Raw genomic sequence first — 18,623 nt, forward strand, 5'->3', positions numbered from 1 at the left:
TTATTGTACAGATTATTTTTTAAAATAACACTTTTTAAAAAAAAAAAGCAAGGTGAGATTGAACTGCAGTTAGTAAATTAACTGCACATGTTGTTTCTTCCATTTTGGAATGATCATATATATATATTTTTTTTATTCTTCTGAGTGTCTTCCAATATGTCTTTCTATGTATTTTACAGCAGCTGGGGAGGAATTTTTTTTATAAATACTTCAGGTCTTGTAAGCAATAAAAAGACATAAAATACAGGCAGTGTGTTCATACTGCAGGAATTTTAGCATAATTTGTGTTCTTTCTACAGTGCACTTTGTGTGAACATTTTTCTAAATGAGTGCATATGTTTACAAAAGTAGCATGCATTTTCTTAAGCTGTTTGATTTCATTTTATGGTGGCTGGGTGTGTGTGTTGCAACACAGCTCATATAGTTTACAATTCATAGCGGCTGCATTATTTAATTGTTTTAAGAGTAGCTTTGCTGCCCTCTTGTGGTCTGAATATTATGCACAATGATGGTTCAGCTTGCCTTATCCACATCTTTTAAAACTAAAATATGGGAAGAAGTATTTGCTCCTTAAAAAAAAATCTTCCCAGTGCTACTTAGGTTCACATGCGTGGCTTGCTTTAGGCCATGACATAGTTGAAGTTGACCTGGAGGGTTTTTTTAATTTTTAGTTTGTTGTGATTCAAGTATCTTGTGCCTTTCACTTGGATACAGTAAGGTGAACGACAGAGATTTAGTGACTTGACTCATGCAAAACAATACTGGAAAGTCAGCTGTTGAGCTGAGGAGTAGAACCTAGGACTCTGACTCTTGCTACCAGACTGCAGCCACTGACTGTACTTCCAATTTTGTAAAGGAATATTTTAAACAATAAAAAGCTAACTGACAAGGAAACTTGATACTATACATTTCAAATGAAAGAAATGTGTGGGCTTACTTAAATATTCCCCATACGTTAACACTTATAGATTTGAATTGATAAGCACCTGTCAGAAACATCTCTCTCACTTACCTGGAGTTAGCCCTGGTAGTCATCTCTAGACCACAGTTTCAGAGTTGTAGTGCCAAATAGTAAGTTGCTAAAGGTATTCTTTCCATTAAGTTTGGCTTCAAGGTATAGATTCACAGACCCACAATGCACTCAAGCTTTTTTGATTATTTAGCCCAGGGGCCAGCAACACTTTACACCAGCAGGCAAAAATGGCCCAGCTCAGGTCCTGAACAGGCCAAATCTAGGACTTGGCTGCTGCTGCTGCTCCCCACCACCTAACTGCATCATGGCACAAGAGAGGCCACTGCCACAGCACAGCGTAGCATGCAGGAAGTTCCCCGTTACAAAATTACTAGCTCTGTGGACTGGATCCAGCCTATAGGCCCTAGGCTGTTGACCCCTGATTTAGATACTAGAGAATGTTAGTTCTTGCCTTGAATTCTGCATGCATGACAGAGGGTAGGAGTTTTCTGTTTGCTTTAACATTACCTAGTTGCTTCTGTAACAAAGGAAATTCAAAATCTCAGTATTTAAGCAAGGGAATTACATTATTTTGAAACTAAAATAATTAAATGAAAGTTCTCTTGACAGATTTCCTGATTGCCTGTTCTTAAGTTTATTTTCAAAGCTACTGAGATGGGGATGAGGGAGGGTGTCCAGAGAGAGAGACTCACATCCACACAAAATGGCAGTTATCATGGGTTCTCCCCTGAATCATGAAACTGTGAAAATGCCTGCCTTCCCCCTGCCACTCACCCCCCATGAATACCAATAAATGTTTACTTCAGTTTTTAAAATTTTCTTTCCTTATTGCTTTCTGTGTACATTCCTCCTGGGATTTGAAAGTCAAGCTGGATTCTTCTGCCCCAAGCCATCTAAAGCAATAGAGATCCTGCAGCTGTAGTGAAGTTGACAGATCTATTAATGCTCTACAAGTAAAATCCAGGTCACCTTTAAGCAGTGTCAACTGCAGTAAAAGTGGGTAAAAGTTATGGTAGTTGGTAAAATAAACAGATTTTCCTGGATATCCACAGGCAGCAGATGTGCTTCATGCCACTTCCTTCATAGATATTTTCCATTTTTAGAGGTATAGGCAGTACCTGGGTATCTAAAACTTTGCAAACCCAAAGGAATTCAGTCGACCAGGTGCTGTAGAAATCTTAACTGAGCGTGGTCTATGAACATAACCAGCCCCATGCTGGTTTTTCAGTTTCATGTTAGTCTCAATGCTACCATCCCAGAAAGGAAGGAAGAACATCTCATATAGTTCCTTTCCACCCCATTTTTCTTTTAAATCATAACTTTAAAACTAAACACTAGTCCCAAACTCTTAAGTAGAGCATAGACTTGGATACATCTGTCCCACAGTTTACTGGGGATTTACTTTGGTTTCTAAAGAATGACCCCAAGAGGCAAGAGACTCCTCGGTCTACTTCCTTACTTTTGGGTACTCATAGCATTATTTGAGCCAGTGCTAAATGCATGAATCAAGTCTTCTGCAAACTTTCTTTCTTATCTAGTGGATCTCATGTAATGACAGAAGCCCTGTTTTGTAGCTTCCCATCAAATGTGTCCCATAAAACAGTGGTTCTCAACCTTTTTTGTACCAGGACCCACTTTTATAAACATTAATGGCTAGTCCCAATACAGTTCCCCTCACTCCTGACCCTCTGCCCCCCACCCACAGGCCCCTAGTGTGTGGGGCAGGGTTTAGGTGTACTGTATTGGGCAGGGGTGGGGTGGGGCATGAGGGTCAGGAGGCCCCAAGTAGCCCTTTGCAGGCTGGAGCTCTGCCAGTCCGCAAGGGAAAAGCCACAGTTTCCCACAGTTTTCTCCTTTAAAGAAGAATCCATTTTTAGTTGGATGATCCATTTTTAAAGTTGGTTCATGACCCTTTCATATATTCTTATGACCCACTTTTGGGTTGCAACCCATGGATTGAGAAACACTGCCATAGAAAAGCAGTGCAAGGATCCTTTAGAAGGTTTTCTTGCAGCAAGGATTCCCCTTATGAAAAAATCTACCTTTTGTGTTACCTTTTGCATGCTCACACCAGGTTTAGAGATAGTCCTGTGCAGTGCTCTGTGATAAACACAATGCTAATTTTTAAAGCTGAGAGCTCTGGTTTCTCAAGGAGCAGTTCTGTTTCTTTTGGCTCTCTAATGTGCAGTTACATATACTTTCATTACCCATGCCTGTTTTTTTAGTTGTGAAATTTTAATTCCTTTTTTTGCCATTCCCAAACTTCGTTAATGGCATGGGCATAACTAGTCTGAGACCTTTTTTGAAGCAGTCGGTTAATTTCTTTACATCATGCTAAGTTTGTATCATCTAACACATTGATGTTCTGTCTAGTTCCATAATAGCAGTGTGCTCTATTATTGTCCCTAGTAGTTGTCCATGCTATCTAGTAAGAAACAGAGAGGCATTCTCTGAATCACCTGCCGTTTTCAAACAGCATACACACTTTGACATTCATTCAAGACTTCCCCAGGATTGAAAGTTTATTATATAGGACAGATGGAAGGGTTGCATGTATTTAAGTCGGTGGGCCCTGACGATCTTTACCCAAGGGTACTAAAGGAATTGGCCGATGACATGGCAGAACCATTGGCACGGTTGTTTGAATGCTCATGGCACTTGGGACAGGTCCCAGAGGACTGGAAGATGGCCAGCATAGTCCCTATCTTCAAGAAGGGGAAGGAGGAGGACCCGGGTAATTATAGGCCAGTTAGCCTCACCTCTATTCTCAGCAAGACCTTATGAAAAATAATAAAGGATCACATTTGCAGGGGGCCAGCGGGTAACACAATGGTGAGGGGCAACCAGCATGGGTTTATAGCAGGCAGATCCTGCCTGACTAGCCTGGTCTCTTTTTATGACCAGGTCACAAAGTGCTTAGATGCAGGGGAGGAAGTAGATATTATTAACCTGGATTTTAAAAAGGCTTTTGACACAGTGTCGCACCCAATTCTTACGAGTAAACTGAGTAGCTGTGATATGGATTTTTTCACAGGGAGATGGGTGAAAAACTGGCTTATGGGATGCACCCAGAGAGTGGTGGTAGATGGGGCGGTTTCTCCCTGGAGGGATGTGGGCAGTGGTGTCCCCCAGGGCTCTGTCCTTAAACCAGTACTGTTTAATATCTTCATCAGCAATTTGGATAAAGGTGTTGAAAGTACCTTGTCCATATTCCCAGGTGACACTAAGCTATGGAGCATAGTAAACACACTGGAGGGCAGGGAGCAAATTCAGGCAGATATGGACAGACTAGGGAAGTGGGAAGATCAGAATAGGATGCAATTCAACAAGGATTAATGCAGGGTGCTGCACCTGGGGAAAAAGGATCTCCAACACACCTGTAGACTGGGGGGGGTACCATTCTGAGTACCACAACAGTGGAAAGAGATCTCGGAGTCCTGGTTGTTGAAAAAATGAACATGAGTTGCCAGTGTGACGAGGTAATAAGCAAGGCTAACCGCACTCTTTCTTGCATCAGTGGGAGCATCACGAGCAGGTCTAGGGAAGTGATAATTCCCTTCTATGCGACATTGGTGAGGCCACAAATGGAGTACTGTGTCCATTTTTGGGCACTGCATTTCAAGAGGGATGTGGATAACCTTGAGAGGGTTCAGAGAAAGATACTCATATGGTTGAGGGCCTGCACGTAAGACCCTATGAAGTCACACAGGGATCTGAATCTCTTCAGCCTCCGCAAGAGAAGGCTGAGATGCAGCCTTGTGGCTGCCTACAAACTCATCTGGGGAGCCAATAGGGAATGGGGGACACACTGTTTGCCAGGGCGCCCCTCAGGGTTACCAGAAATAATGGCCACAAACTAAAGAAGTACAGATTTAGATTGGACATAAGGAAGAAATTCTTTATGGTAAGGGTCGCCAAAATAAGGAATGGGCTCCCAAGGGAGGTGGTGCTTTCCCCTACCCGGGAGATGTTCAAGAGGAGATTAGACAGGCATCTGGCTGGGGTTACCTAACCCCAGCACTCTTTCCTGCCTGGAGCAGAGGGTTCAACCCGATGATCTACCCAGGTCCCTTCCGACTCATGAAATCTATGGACAGGAAGGTCACTGCCTCTGCCATGGCAATGAATAGAAAAAGGAGAAGAGGTGTAGACATTGCTATGGGAAGGGAAGAGTAGGAATGCATTAATAGATTAAGAATAGATCTAGCCTATCTAGTCTGCCAGATTGTTCCTCATAATGTATTTGGAGGGTTTGACGACTTGAAGTTAATGCATGGGTGGAAGGATGAGGGCCTCCTGGGGGAAGAAAGAAAGGGAGAGTATTTCTGACAAGCAGCTAAACCTTTTAAAGCTTGCCAGTGATTCAGCATCACTTTATTTGTTCACATGGTTTGGAGGAGGTTGTGTATGTGTTTTGCTTTTTGCTGCTGCTTTTCTCTCTTGCTTTGTATTGACAGTGGGGAAGCCCTGGCAATCATCAGTAAGCTGCACAAGACTAGCCCGGAGAAATATGCCTGTGTTGTAAAACTTGTCATTCATGTGCTGCCAAATCAGGCTTCATTCATTCCCAACTGCATGGAAATAACCTAGCAGCAGTAAGCCTTGTCTAAGCTTACATTAGGTCCCTCATCTAGTCTAACCTGTGTTGCCTCTTTGAGAGGCTGCTTTTGCTAGTGGTGACTTCTAGCAAGGCTATTCCAAGCAACATGTTCCTACTCTTTTAGACCAAAATAGACAATGCTGTTCAGAGTATAAAAGAAATATGAACAAGTCAGAAACCTTTGTAGAAGTTTAACAGCCTTTTTTTTTTTTACAGAGGATAGCTGGTAGTGGAGAAAAGGTATAGTAAGTTCCACCGCAAGGTTATTTAAACCAAAGATGTGTAAATTATGTTCAGTTCAACTGGACTCCTAGCATTGCTAGAGATTCCTAATGGATGGTCTCATTAAAACCTGTAAGCTTTCTGCGAGACTTGTACCTGTTTTTGCTTACATTTGAGAAGTAGTGCGAGAGTCTGTGGGCCCCACCATGAAATGTTTCATCTTGAATGTGTATCAAATCATTGTGCAGTGCTTTCTTTCAGTGCTTAGATTGAGATGGTCTGAAACCTGAAATACCAGAGATTTTACTTCCATGGCTTGTCCCTGTCCCCCGTCCTCCCCTCCCCCCCCCCACCCCTTTTTCTTATGGCTGGTTGTCCTGTTCTTGTGGCATTTGTTTTGCACTCTTCCACATGCTCTCATAATCTTTAAAACCCACACTATCTTATAGTTGCCAATTATTGTGGAGTTAGGATAACTCAGTGTCCCTATATAAGAGCACCAATGTTTCATGGACTAATATTTACTGAGAAAGGGAAGGAATCCTTCCAGGCACCATGCTATAAAATCCCAATCTCTCTGCTAGTGAGAGTTTGGTATTGTTCTTGCAGTAGCAAATAGTCCTCTGTATTAGAGCCTAATATAGCTAGTGTGCCATTGGCAGTATACCAGCCTTCTCTTGCATTCTCACACTCTTCTTGTCAGCCTTCGCATTCTGCAGGGATTCCCTGGCTGGGCTCCAGAGAAAGCTAATCCTAATTCTACTAACTGTTCACTGCTCCCTTGTAGCCAAGTTATAGTTTAATCGGTTTCCCCTGCCCTTATTATCCAAGACCAATGAGTCTTGCCTTCGTATGTGAAAGCTGACTCATGTTGCTAGACAAAACACTAAGCATGTGAAAGCTCCAAGTTAGGTAGGTAGCCATGTTCCTTATTAAATTGAGACATATACCTTGCCATGTTATTTTAGTTATTTTGATGCCTCTGAACCCTGCCATCTGTAGCTGGGAGGGAAACATGCTGGTGTTCATCCCAAATGAGTCAACTAAACCCATCATTCAGGCCTAAGTACAGTAAAGATCAGTGTAATTTAATGAAGACAAAAAGCCATTGCACATGTAGTTGACAAAAAGATATTTGTGAGGCAGGTTAGTATTTGAAATCTGGTGGTGATGGGGGATATTTTAACATTCCCACCATGCAGAGGGACGGATTAGTGGTCAAAAGTATAGGTGCAACAGTCAAAGGTGCCTGATCATGGCAGTTTATTACATGACTGCAGTGCATCATATGGATCTTGATATATAAATGACTTTTTTTTAGCACAGCTGCTTGAACTGGTGATTAACAAGCAAAGGGTTTAACTTTGCAGTGGTATACCCCATCAGTGGTCCTCAGTACACTAGTCTCATTGACTTCAAGCAGTTAGGGATCACAGGATATAGCAGATAAACCCACAGGACAGGGAGCAGGTTGTATCTATCTATGTAACACTAGAAAGGAAAAATGTAGGCTAGGAGGCAGGGAGAGGGAGAGTAGGGGTTTTGGATAAGTGAGTTGAGGTTTAATAGTGAGTAGTGTTTGTGTACATGCTGGGCAAGCTGAGATGTTAAACTAAGAGTTTGTCTCAGCAAACAAGTGTGTACCCCTCTAGATGAATGGTTCTCAAACCTTTCTAGACTTAAGGTACCCCTTGGAAAATACCAGCTATTAGTTCCATTCCTCCCTCCTCCCCCCCCCCCTTTTTTTTTTCAGTATGGAAAAGTAATACGTTAGTGTTCCTCTAACAAACTCACAAAGACCACAACAGGTCAGAATGTCTTTTAATACTGTGATTCTTATTTGAAATCTCTGGGTTTATCTTGTGAATCATGTCTGCATGTTAAACAATGCCACAACACCCTGGTTGAAAATTGCTACTCTATATAACACTGATATGGTTAACACGATCCTCTAGTGTGGATGCAGTCCTAGCAGTATAAAATGACTTATATGGGTCAAGCTAGGGAAATGAGTTGTACCAGACTGAGGCACCTTTTATATTGAGTCAACTCTTGGTAGGTTTTTTTTTAAACACTTTTAGCTGAAATAGTGATACTGATATAAAAAGTTGAACATTGACTAGTGTGAATTCTTCTAGCAAAGAACTGGACATTTTTCTTTCTCCCTCACATTAAACTTACTGGACCAGTGTCGATTTGCAGAAGTAACCCAAAATTGGAGAAAAAACAGTACATGATTGAAAGCAGACCTCAAACCCACCTTTAGGAAGTTCATTGCTTGCAGCCATTGAGGATCTGCAAGACAAGATGACCTATATGTATACTCTGTGGTCTAATGTGAACCAATTTAACTGATGGAAAAGCGGTATTAGTGTGTTGAAATAATTGATAAATCATTTTATGTAAATGCAGAACCAAGTGCATAAAAGAAGTAGCAGAGGATAAGCCATCAGCATTCTGAACTTGTTGAGCATGTGTGTCTTTTCCCCTTTCTCTGAAGGATATCAAGTTATTTTTGAGGTACTAATTGATATTCAGGCCACAGTGCTGCTTACCCTGCTGCTCTATATGTAGCACCAGAACACCCTGAGAGAGGCATTGCTAATCGCATTTTCTAGTCTCTCTTATCTGCTGACAGGGTTGGAGAGCTAAATTTAGATGCCTTCTACCATGTTTGGGCCCTGTTCCCAGACATCAGTGAGAACACACTGGGGTTTCTATACTTGAATCATAAAGAATGAGCTCCTGTTGTAGGCAGTGACGAGGGAGAAGACGGAGGAAAGGGGTGTGCGTCTTAAAATAACCAGACCTCTGAACTTCACCACCTCCCCCTGTTAATTATAGAAGAGGATATTTTTAGGTAGCTTGCTACTTTGTTTGTAAATCAGCCCCATGGGTTTCTCCAGGGTATTTGCATATGTGCATGTCCCTTTCAAATCATAAAGCATATACATTTAAAAAGGCAGTTCTTTCTCTGTTATATTTGTTCGTATTTTATTTACTATTGGCTATATATTTCATAAGGGCAATTTGCAGTGGTGTGTTCATCAGGGATAGATCTGTTATAATGAGGTGTTTTCGCCTCTTAACATGAACAAGAAATCTGGTTATATCAAATGGCATCTGTATTTAAATAAAAAAAGGCTTAATCATAACTGGTTGTAACTGAGACTTATGGTTATTCTTAAAAAGGAATGTATAGTTAAGGCAATTTAAGTACATCTTTTGGCAATAAGCCTGTTTTTTAAAAAGATCCTATAATTGAAGATAGTGATTTACTACTATAACATTCTTTTGAATGAAAAACCTGTTACTGGGATAAATGTAATAAAAGGAATGAACTTTATATACTTCGTAAATGAAAATAAGAAAGTCTGAGCTGTTTGCTCTACATTAAAACAAAGTATATTTCAACACAGTGTCTACATGGATGGTAATTTCAAAAGTGCTCAGTGTTGACCTATCTTTGCTCCCCTCTGAAAATCCTACCTCCACATGCATAAGAAGCACTGTTAGGTAATGTAAGGATAGAAATTACTACTAACAGCTTAGATTTTCAAAATTGATCACTTTAAAAAATAAATTTTACATTTTACCACTCATGCTTGTTCATGTCACTCATGATCTGGGCTAGAGACAGAAATTACACATAAATCAGTATAAGTGATCAGAAACTGGTGCAAATCTATAACACAACAGAAGTTCAGCATACATAAACTGCTTTCAAAATGGCTGAAACTGGTCTAAGATAAATCTGGATAGATGTAGTATCAGACTGAGCTGATTTAAGTTAAATTGGTTTATTGAAATTCTGTCCCAGATCCCCTCCAGGTTCAAGTTAACTCGCAGTCCCCCCCAAATCCTAGGATGCCTTGCATCTGCCTCACAGACCCCACCCTTGCAGAGTGAGTGGGCCCAAGCTGTCTGCTCCAGCCAAGCAGAGATGCATGCTCTAGTACCCCCCACCCCGCTTCTGACCTGGGCCACTGCAGGCGTGTGGCTGCATATCTGGAGTCAAAAGTAAATGTCCATTCAGTTGTTTAGTAGTTCAAACTATGTGGCTTAGACTAACCTGCAAAAATTAAATCAATTTGGCCTTGGGCTTTTTGACTCTCTGTACTTAGCCCTGATGATCAATTTCACTCATTTTCCAGTTAGCTTCTCCTACTGACTGTCATCCACAGTTGCAGATTTTACAGACTTCAGTTTTCTGACCCTGCACAGGAATGTTTGTTTTAAAAAAAGAGAAAGGAAAAGAAAAACCTTCCCTAAATAGAAATAATATTTCTTTCTGAAATTATAAAAAAGATTGTCCTCTTAAAAAAAAAAAAAAAAAAAAAGCTAATTAAAATACAGAATTCTATATTATCTCTTTGATTTTAAATATTTGTATGACTTAAGCAGGTATTAGAAATCGCAGCCTATTATATTAGGACTACAATTCATGTCGAGCAGAATGAGGTCATGAACATCTGAATCGGTGACCAGAGAGCAAGAAAAGAGAGCTCTCTTGGTTTAAAAATACTCACTACTCAGCTGACTTTGCAGCATGGCACTGCAGAAGAAAATGTTGCAACAGTATGTCTGTCCTTCACAATCTGACAGTGCGAGATGCCAACTCTAGTCCTTGAGGGCATAGCTGATGATTTTCTACCTGTTAATTGATACTTCACAGCTTTAAAAGATACTGCAAGTACGTTGACATTATTGCTAATTATTATGAGTAGGGATCTACCTAATTTGTAGGGGCTGCCCCCGATTTCACAGACAGAATGTGGATGGAACAGCCATTTTGCAGCCAGAGTATGGCAGGGTCCCCCCCCCCATGCCTCTGATTGGCTATGGGGCCCTGGTGGCCCCACCCCTTGCTGTTGATTGGCTGCCTATCATGTGGCCCCACCCCTTGCCACTGGCTGTGAGGGCTGTCCATCATGCAACCCTGCCTCTTGCCACCAATTGGTGGCGAGAGGCAGGGCCACATGACAGGCAGCGCTTGCAGCCAATCAGCGGTGAGGGGCAGTACAGCACCCATCTTGCGGGCAGCACCCTCCTTCCCTGCCCCAGTGAACTGCTGAAAAACACTTGAGGACACTGAGGGCTGCTGTCTCCCTCGAGGGAATCAGCTTTTTAATTTTGGTGATTCCCCCTTCCCCTCCTGCATTGAGTTTTCAGGCAGTGTCAGAATTCCTGGAATCCATGAAGTCGCAAATTCAGTAGATCCCTAATGATGAGGTCCTGTCCTGTCTGTCTTGAAGCTAATGACAAAACTCCCACACCAAGACATCAAGCTTGTAAAATGCCAGTAAAGAGCTAGGGGAAGGGATGGCAGAAAGCAGCGTTATGTGCATCCTTATGTATTTCACTTGTGTGCCATATTTTACAATAGCCTGTAATGCCTAGTGAGCCAGCGTTATAACAATGCAGTCTGTTATCCCGTTGTCATTGTTACTTAAAGACAAAAACCACCCTGACCCACCAGGACATTTGCATGTTAAAGGTATGCAGTTTAGATGATGATCACACATCCCTAGTCTTTCTTTGTCCTAACGCCTCCCTGATAGTTTCTTACCTTTGCTCATCACCTTTCCTCTTACAACTAGACTGTGAACTCTTTCTTGTGCAGGACCCTGTCTTGAACACTTTTAGGGTGCAAAATATCCCTTCCTTAGAGTGAGCAGCATTCTCTGAAGCAGTTTCAGTGACAGCACCTCATGTAACCAGAATCTATCCCTGCTGATGCCATAATTCTGCTTAGTCAACGAGTGATTCTTTGTAGGCTCAATGTTGTTAAGGGGAATAAAAAAAAAGAAACTGGTACTGAAATGGTGCAGTTCGGGGTTGTAGAATGTAATCACACTGGAGTTAACATGGTAGTGGGAATCTTAGTAACAGCTAGAGGTCAGGATCTTATTTTAATATCATCTGCAAGCTGGCACTTCTAGTGACACAGTTCTCATAACGTTCCATTGGAATGCTGGTCTGCTATTGATACTGAACCAGAAGTACTTTCTACTGAATTGCCACCACTACCACTTTCTGCACCATCAAAGAAGATCTTACCGCCAAGTGCCAGCTGGGCCCAAAACCTGGTTACTTTGAGACTTTCTGGTTTTATCAGGTTAGTGGTAGGCTCATTAATTCTGAACTGGCTTGTAAGCTCTTTGAGGCATGAACCATATCTTCCTGTTTGTGCTGTGAAGCCCTGAACACATGTGGACCTGTACATTTGATCAGTGATAATGTACTATGTCCAGAATTGAAGTTACATATGGTGAATGTATCCCAAATATCCCTGGTTTAAAATATTGGATACTCAGTAGTGAGTGTCTCCTAAATCTTCTGAATTCCTCTTGAGTTGTCACTATTTTTTATGTAAGGGTAAATAATGTACATTTCTCCTCTATTACTCTCAGCTGACAATGTGTCATGTATTGAAGTGACTGTATGTAGGCAATGGTAACAGGTCAAGAAGGAAGCTGTCTATTGGTGCAGCATTCATAAAAGGGGAGTAGTAGATGCGCTGGAGGGTGGGGCTAGGATTCAGAGTGACTTAGACAAATTGGAGGTTTGGACTAAATGAAATCTCATGAAGTTCAGTTAGGACAAGCGCAAAGTCCTGCACTTGGGACAGAACAGTACCATGCACCAGGACAGGCTGGGGGCTGACTGGCTGGGCAGCAGCTCTGAAGAAAAGGACCTACAGGTTGAAGTAGACAATAAGCTAAATATGAGCCAACAGTGTGCCCTTGTTGCCAGGAAGGCTAATGGCATACTGGGCTGCATTAGTAGGAGTGTTGCCAGCAGATCAAGAAAAGTAATTCTTCCCCTCTGTTCAGCACTTGTGAGGCTGCATCTGGATTACTGTGTCCAGTTTTGAGCTACCACTACAGAAAGGATGTGGACAAATTGGAGAGAGTCCAGTGGAAGGCACTGAAAATGGTTTAGAGTCTGGGGCACTTGACTTCTGAGAAGAGGCTGAGGGAACTGGGACTATTTAGTCTGGAGAAGAGCAGACTGAGGGGGGATTTAACAGCAGCCTTCAACTACCTGAAGGGGAGTTCAAAAGAAGATGGAGCTAAGCTGTTCTCAGTGGCAGATGACAGAACAAGGAGGTCTCAAGTTGCAGCAAGGGAAGTTTAAGTTACATATTAGGAAAAACTTTCTCACCAGGAGGATAGTAAGACACTGGAACAGGTTACCCAGAGAGATTGTGGAATCTCTTTCCTTAGAGGTTTTTAAGACCCAACTAGACTCTTGGTTGCAATGATATAGTTGAGGGTAGTCCTGCTTTGAGCAGGGGTTTGGACCAGATGACCTCCTGAGGTCCCTTCAAACCCTCATTTTCTGTGATTCTAAATATCTCCAGAGATACCTATGAAACAGTATAAAAAGTGTGACATTTCCATTTCTGGTAAGTTCTGGACATGCTACCCTTACTGTGAAAGAAACCATTATGGGGCAAAATGACCTTTAATAAAATCACTGCAAGCTGAATAATGTTTTGTTGAATTGAATCTATGCTCGTACTTTTGGAATCAACTCTTTTTCATTAGCAGAGTTTGCATTAGTCTTTTCTGAAATGTGAATACTCATGCAGCAGCCCAGTGGTTATCAAGCTTTTAAGAAGCTAGGCACCCTTCCACAACTTTTCTGAATTCATAGATTCATAGATGTTAGGGTCGGAAGGGACCTCAATAGATCATCGAGTCCGACCCCCTGCATAAGTAGGAAAGAGTGCTGGGTCTAGATGACCCCAGCTAGATACTCATCTAACCTCCTCTTGAAGACCTCCAGGGTAGGGGAGAGCACCACCTCCCTTGGGAGCCCATTCCAGACCTTGGCCACTCGAACTGTGAAGAAGTTCTTCCTAATGTCCAATCTAAATCTGCTCTCTGCTAGCTTGTGGCCATTGTTTCTTGTAACCCCCGGGGGCGCCTTGGTGAATAAATACTCACCAATTCCCTTCTGTGCCCCCGTGATGAACTTAAAGGCAGCCACAAGGTCGCCTCTCAACCTTCTCTTGTGGAGGCTGAAAAGGTCCAGTTTCTCTAGTCTCTCCTCGTAGGGCTTGGTCTGAAGGAATGTAGCTGCATCCCCTGGTAGAGAACCACTATGCTCAACCTACCTCTGAGCTTTTTAACCAGGTGATGCTACCTCCAAGTAAATCTGCCCCATGCTACTGCTGCACAGCCAGCCTGGGAAGGGTTGTGGCACATGCATATGCCCCTGAATTTAGGGCTCTCTGTTAAGTCTGAAACAGGCAGGAGAGCTAGCTCATGTACCAGCCCTTCGTGGTCTGACCTACACAATGCTATCTGGAAACAGAGGCACGTGAGGCACGTGGATTATCCCGTACACCTCTGATTCCAGGAGGCGTGTAATAGAGGCCAGACTAGAAAAAGCTGAGCTACCTTTCCCTAAGGCAAGAAGAGCATAGACATACTGTAGTCCTCTACACCAGTTGAGAACCACTGCAGCAGGCTGATTTCTAGTAGTGCTCACTTTTTCAGCTTATGCCGCAGTGTTTTTAAAGGGACGCTTCATTAAAAAAGGCAACCCTTGTTCCCAGGCAGAATTAACACAATAGAACAAAATAAGATTTCAAACACAAATTTAATCATCAACTACAGTCCTCAAGCTTGCTTGTCTCCCTTAATCCACAGAGTGCTAACCCAACAATGTCAACCCTAGCCATTAAAAAAAAACAAAACATGAATTATGTCTCAAGAAATTGGGAGACTTTAAAATAATGGATTTTTGGTTCTTCCTGTTTGACTTCTGATTTTCCAAGTTTTTCTTTGAAACCTTGAGAATTAAGTTTTCTGGAACTAATTTTTTCAATATTTTTAATAACAGCTAAGATTTTTATGGAATCTTACAAAGTCAGGAACTGAGACAAAAGGAAAACAATACTATGAAGTAGACTCATGATAAAAATCAATGAGCTTAGCAACACTCTCTTCTCTAAACCCCAAATTGACAATGAAGGCAAAAAGAGTATAAGCAATCCAAACTCCAAGCCCATAATTAACTAAAAGTACTTAATCAAAAAATATTTGTGGGTTTGTATTTTTTTATCTGGCATTGGTAGCTACACAAAAGCGCATCCCCTTCCAGCCTTGGGCTGGTATATGGAAATCAGGCAGGTGAATATGACTAATGAGTCCTTGGTGTCTATGCCAAGTGTAATGCAAGAAGTAAACAAGCAGCATTAGCGGTAACTAATTTAGATATTTTTTTAGATGCCAGAGGATTTTTTATTTCTTTCTTGTTGTTAGGGACAAAAATTTGACTCCATGTTTAACTCTTTAAAATTCACTACTTCCACAAAACACTGAATCCAACAATAGGAATGAAAATTAATAAACCCTGCTATATTAACCAAGCTACAGTCTTTTCCACTCACTTTCTTTGGGCCAGGAATTCCCTTTATGTTTGGTTCTGTATAGTGCCAAAATTATTTGTGACCTTTAACAAATAAGTAGAAGATTATTTCCCCCTCCCTTCCATATGGTTTTTACTTTTAAGAGAAACACTCTAGATTGAGCTTCTATGCCTAATACATGCACTACTCTTAGCTCTTCTAAGAGAGGCTGATCAGTTCTCGCATTTCCACTTTCGGTATTGCTCGTTTTCTGTCATCCCAGATGCATGTTCCTCAGTCAGTGGAGACTAAAACCATATTTGCCCATTTTCCTCTTGCTATGCTGCTCCAGACCTTCACTTCCTCCATTCCCAGTGTAATTCCTGGGAATCTCCTACTCCTAGGTGGAACAGATGATCTGTCAGGTTTTCTCCATTTCATTTATTATCATTACGTAATATCTAATTTTAATTTAATAAGAATTAATAATTGATAATTGCATGTATGTGGTCAATACATTATTATATGATTATTTAATATTCATTATTATTTAAAATTTCTATTGTAATAGCACTTGGTGTCCCAAAAGGGAAGAACGTTGTTTGGTATCAGATACTCAACAAACATACAAAATACAAACCTTGCCCTAGACTCTAGGGCAGTGGTTTTCAACCTGTGATCTGTGGAATCCTGGGAGGTCTGCAAAAGTTAACTATGACCAATCAAAAGTATATAAATACCCACACTTAAAATTCAGAGAGGTCTTCATCTCCATTCAAATTTTTTGGGGGATCCACAAATGAAAAAAGGTTGAAAACCACTGCTCCTAGGTCCTAGAGAAATTGCAGTAAAAATAATACAGGAAGGATTTAGGTTTAATACATATTGGGCATGTCTACATGTGTGTGAATGTGCTTTTACTGCTATGCATTTAATGTAGTACCTCTAATATGAGGTACTAAATAAATACGCATTAGGCTGCACTAATACACAATAGCGCAAACGCACACTTTTTAGGTGGCACGTCTGCACAGTAGCCTATTCTCCTGCGCATTAGCATATTAGCATTTTTTTTTATGGGACACTTTAATACACAGTAGAATAGGCTACTGCTCATTTAAGTATACATGGAGATGCACCCATTGAGTATTTATTTTCATCACAGGATCTCAGATTATTATAAGTAGATAAAACCACATCCTTGAAGGTTTCTGCACCTACTGAATGCTGATTCACCTCCTCCTGCCCCCTGTTCAGCAAGCACAGTTTACAAGTAAACAGTAACCTTTCTCAGAGTCTGTTTCCGACGTCCTTCTTACAGCACCGCTTGTAATAAAGACCCTGTGGGCCAAATATATACACCCCACTTTATCGGTGAGATTTAAGGGGTGTAACTAGCAAGAACTTAGTTAACTGTTTCACTGGTATTGTAGAAAACAGAATGGAATCCGCTTTGCTTTATTGTAGCTTTATAAACCATGCAAATCTAGCTGCAGAAAACAGTAACCAGGGACAAGATCTGCTGAGTAAGCAAGTTATACTTTTTATAGTTGTTCTTCTGAGCAGAGTAAATTTAAGTAAAAGACTGTTTTTAAGTATGTTTCAAGCAGGCAGCTTTGATGTGACACCAGCCACATCAGGATCCATCCCCCCAAATTCACCTGGAAAATTTGAAGAAAGGTGAAAGTTAGGAAGCATATATCTCAGGGCAGTTGGGCCAGGAATGGTCATCTTTGTTCTCTGCATGCACAGCAACTAGATCAATCACGTGTTGGGCCAGTAATAAGGCAACACTAATAATACATGGTAGCTTGCAGCCAAAAAAAGTGTTCATATGCTTCCAGGCTATGTTGATCCCTTTCAGTCCTTCCTTTCTGCTAACTCTTCCCATATTTTCCAGTTGTTTTTCTGTCAGAGAGCAGGCCATAAAGCTCTGACTTTAGGCATTTCAGCAGCATCAGTTTCATGATCAGAATGGCAAAGATCTTAAACTTCCATTGCTTTTTGTACCAGATTTTCTTCCCCAGCAATGCCAGGCAACTAGAAGCAGTAATTAAAAAAAATAGGCCACTTGGCTTTCTATATATAGCAGCACTCTGATCCCAAGAAAGCCAGCACTCTCATCCAGTCTGTTTTTAGCTGTCAGTGTTTGTAAATTAATATTAATGATGCTAGTCTTAAGTAATATTTTTAAATGTGTCTTCATTTTTCCCTTGCTGTTCTCAGGATGCTAGTTTCCTTTTTTTTTCAGTCTCCTGGTGTTTGCTTTAAAAAGCATCAGGTTTTGGGGGGAGGCGAGGGGGTTGTTTGCTTGTTTTCTAATCAGCTCTGTGTACCTTAGTCTCTTCTGTTCTCCTTCATCAAGATGCTAAGTTGACCAAGGTTTTCTCCACTGAAGGGCATCACATTCTTAGAATGCACCTGACTTGCATCAAAGTCCGTCTGGTTTTGATGTCAGCCAGGAGGACTAATTTCAGCTTTGGGGTCCTGCGCACACCATTCCTTATAAATTATGCATGAAGCTCTCTGCGTATTGCAGAGATTTAAAAAGATGAAACCAATTAAATTTTCATTGGGGGGTGGGAGCAGAGATTAGAAGGGGAAAAAAAGACGGAAGCAATGACTGGTGAAAGAAGTCAAGTGTGAAAACCAGAAAGATTTTAATTGTATGGCAGGTGTTAAAACAGTTTATAAACTTTGTTTTTCCCCACTTTGTTTCTTCAGTTACCCATTTCATGAAATGATTCAGTTTACCCAACATTTCAATATATAACTAGAAAACTGAAGAACATAAAATATTTGCTAAAGGATCACGCGTCTATTTTTTATTTATTTCGGTATTTTCCTCTGTAAACTTGCATGGCCTTATTTCCAGAGGCACTGTTGTGTCTGGAAACCAGGGATATTCAGAGGCTCTTCATATCAAACTACTACATGGTCAAGGAGCTTATGATGTTCCAGTATCATAAATGAAACTTTTTTTTTGGAGTCACTGTGCTCTCCGAAGCCACAGTCCTCCTTTCTTTGTGCCTAGGTGTTCATTTGTAATGTTTCTTTCTGGCTAGATTTTCATGTGGGCCACAAGATGGAAAAGACTGGGAACTTTCTCATCTGTTTTTTCTGTTCCACGAATGCTTAGGTCACACCTACCACCATACAATCTGAGTGCTACCAGTAGTACATTAACTAACGTAAGTAGTGCCCTCACAGACAGGGTTGGGAATGGAAACTCCACAAAGGCCTGTGTTCTATTTTTAACTCTGCCACTGATTTGCTTTGCGGCCCTGTCCACCTTTCTCATCCTCTGTCTCTAGTTCTCCATCTAGAAATAGGAAGTAGTAATTCCAATCTTGCTCAAAAGAGCCATGAAATGGCACTTACCTGGTATTTAGGTTTGATTCTCTGGCCTGTGAGACCTTGGGCAAGCCAATCTTGTCTGTACCACAGGTCTCCATTGGTAATAT

At 41.3% G+C, this 18,623-nt stretch overlaps 1 protein-coding gene across 1 annotated transcript in view; it reads left to right on the forward strand.

Moving 5' to 3' along the window:
• The window catches only part of TTC17 (tetratricopeptide repeat domain 17), a 109,603-nt gene that overhangs the window by 70,016 nt on the left and 20,964 nt on the right, over window positions 1-18,623 (forward strand). The gene's annotated exons all lie outside the window — the stretch shown is intronic.

The sequence above is a fragment of the Alligator mississippiensis genome, chromosome 2 (genome assembly GCF_030867095.1).
Source record: "Alligator mississippiensis isolate rAllMis1 chromosome 2, rAllMis1, whole genome shotgun sequence".
In the NCBI taxonomy this organism is placed as follows: domain Eukaryota; kingdom Metazoa; phylum Chordata; order Crocodylia; family Alligatoridae; genus Alligator; species Alligator mississippiensis.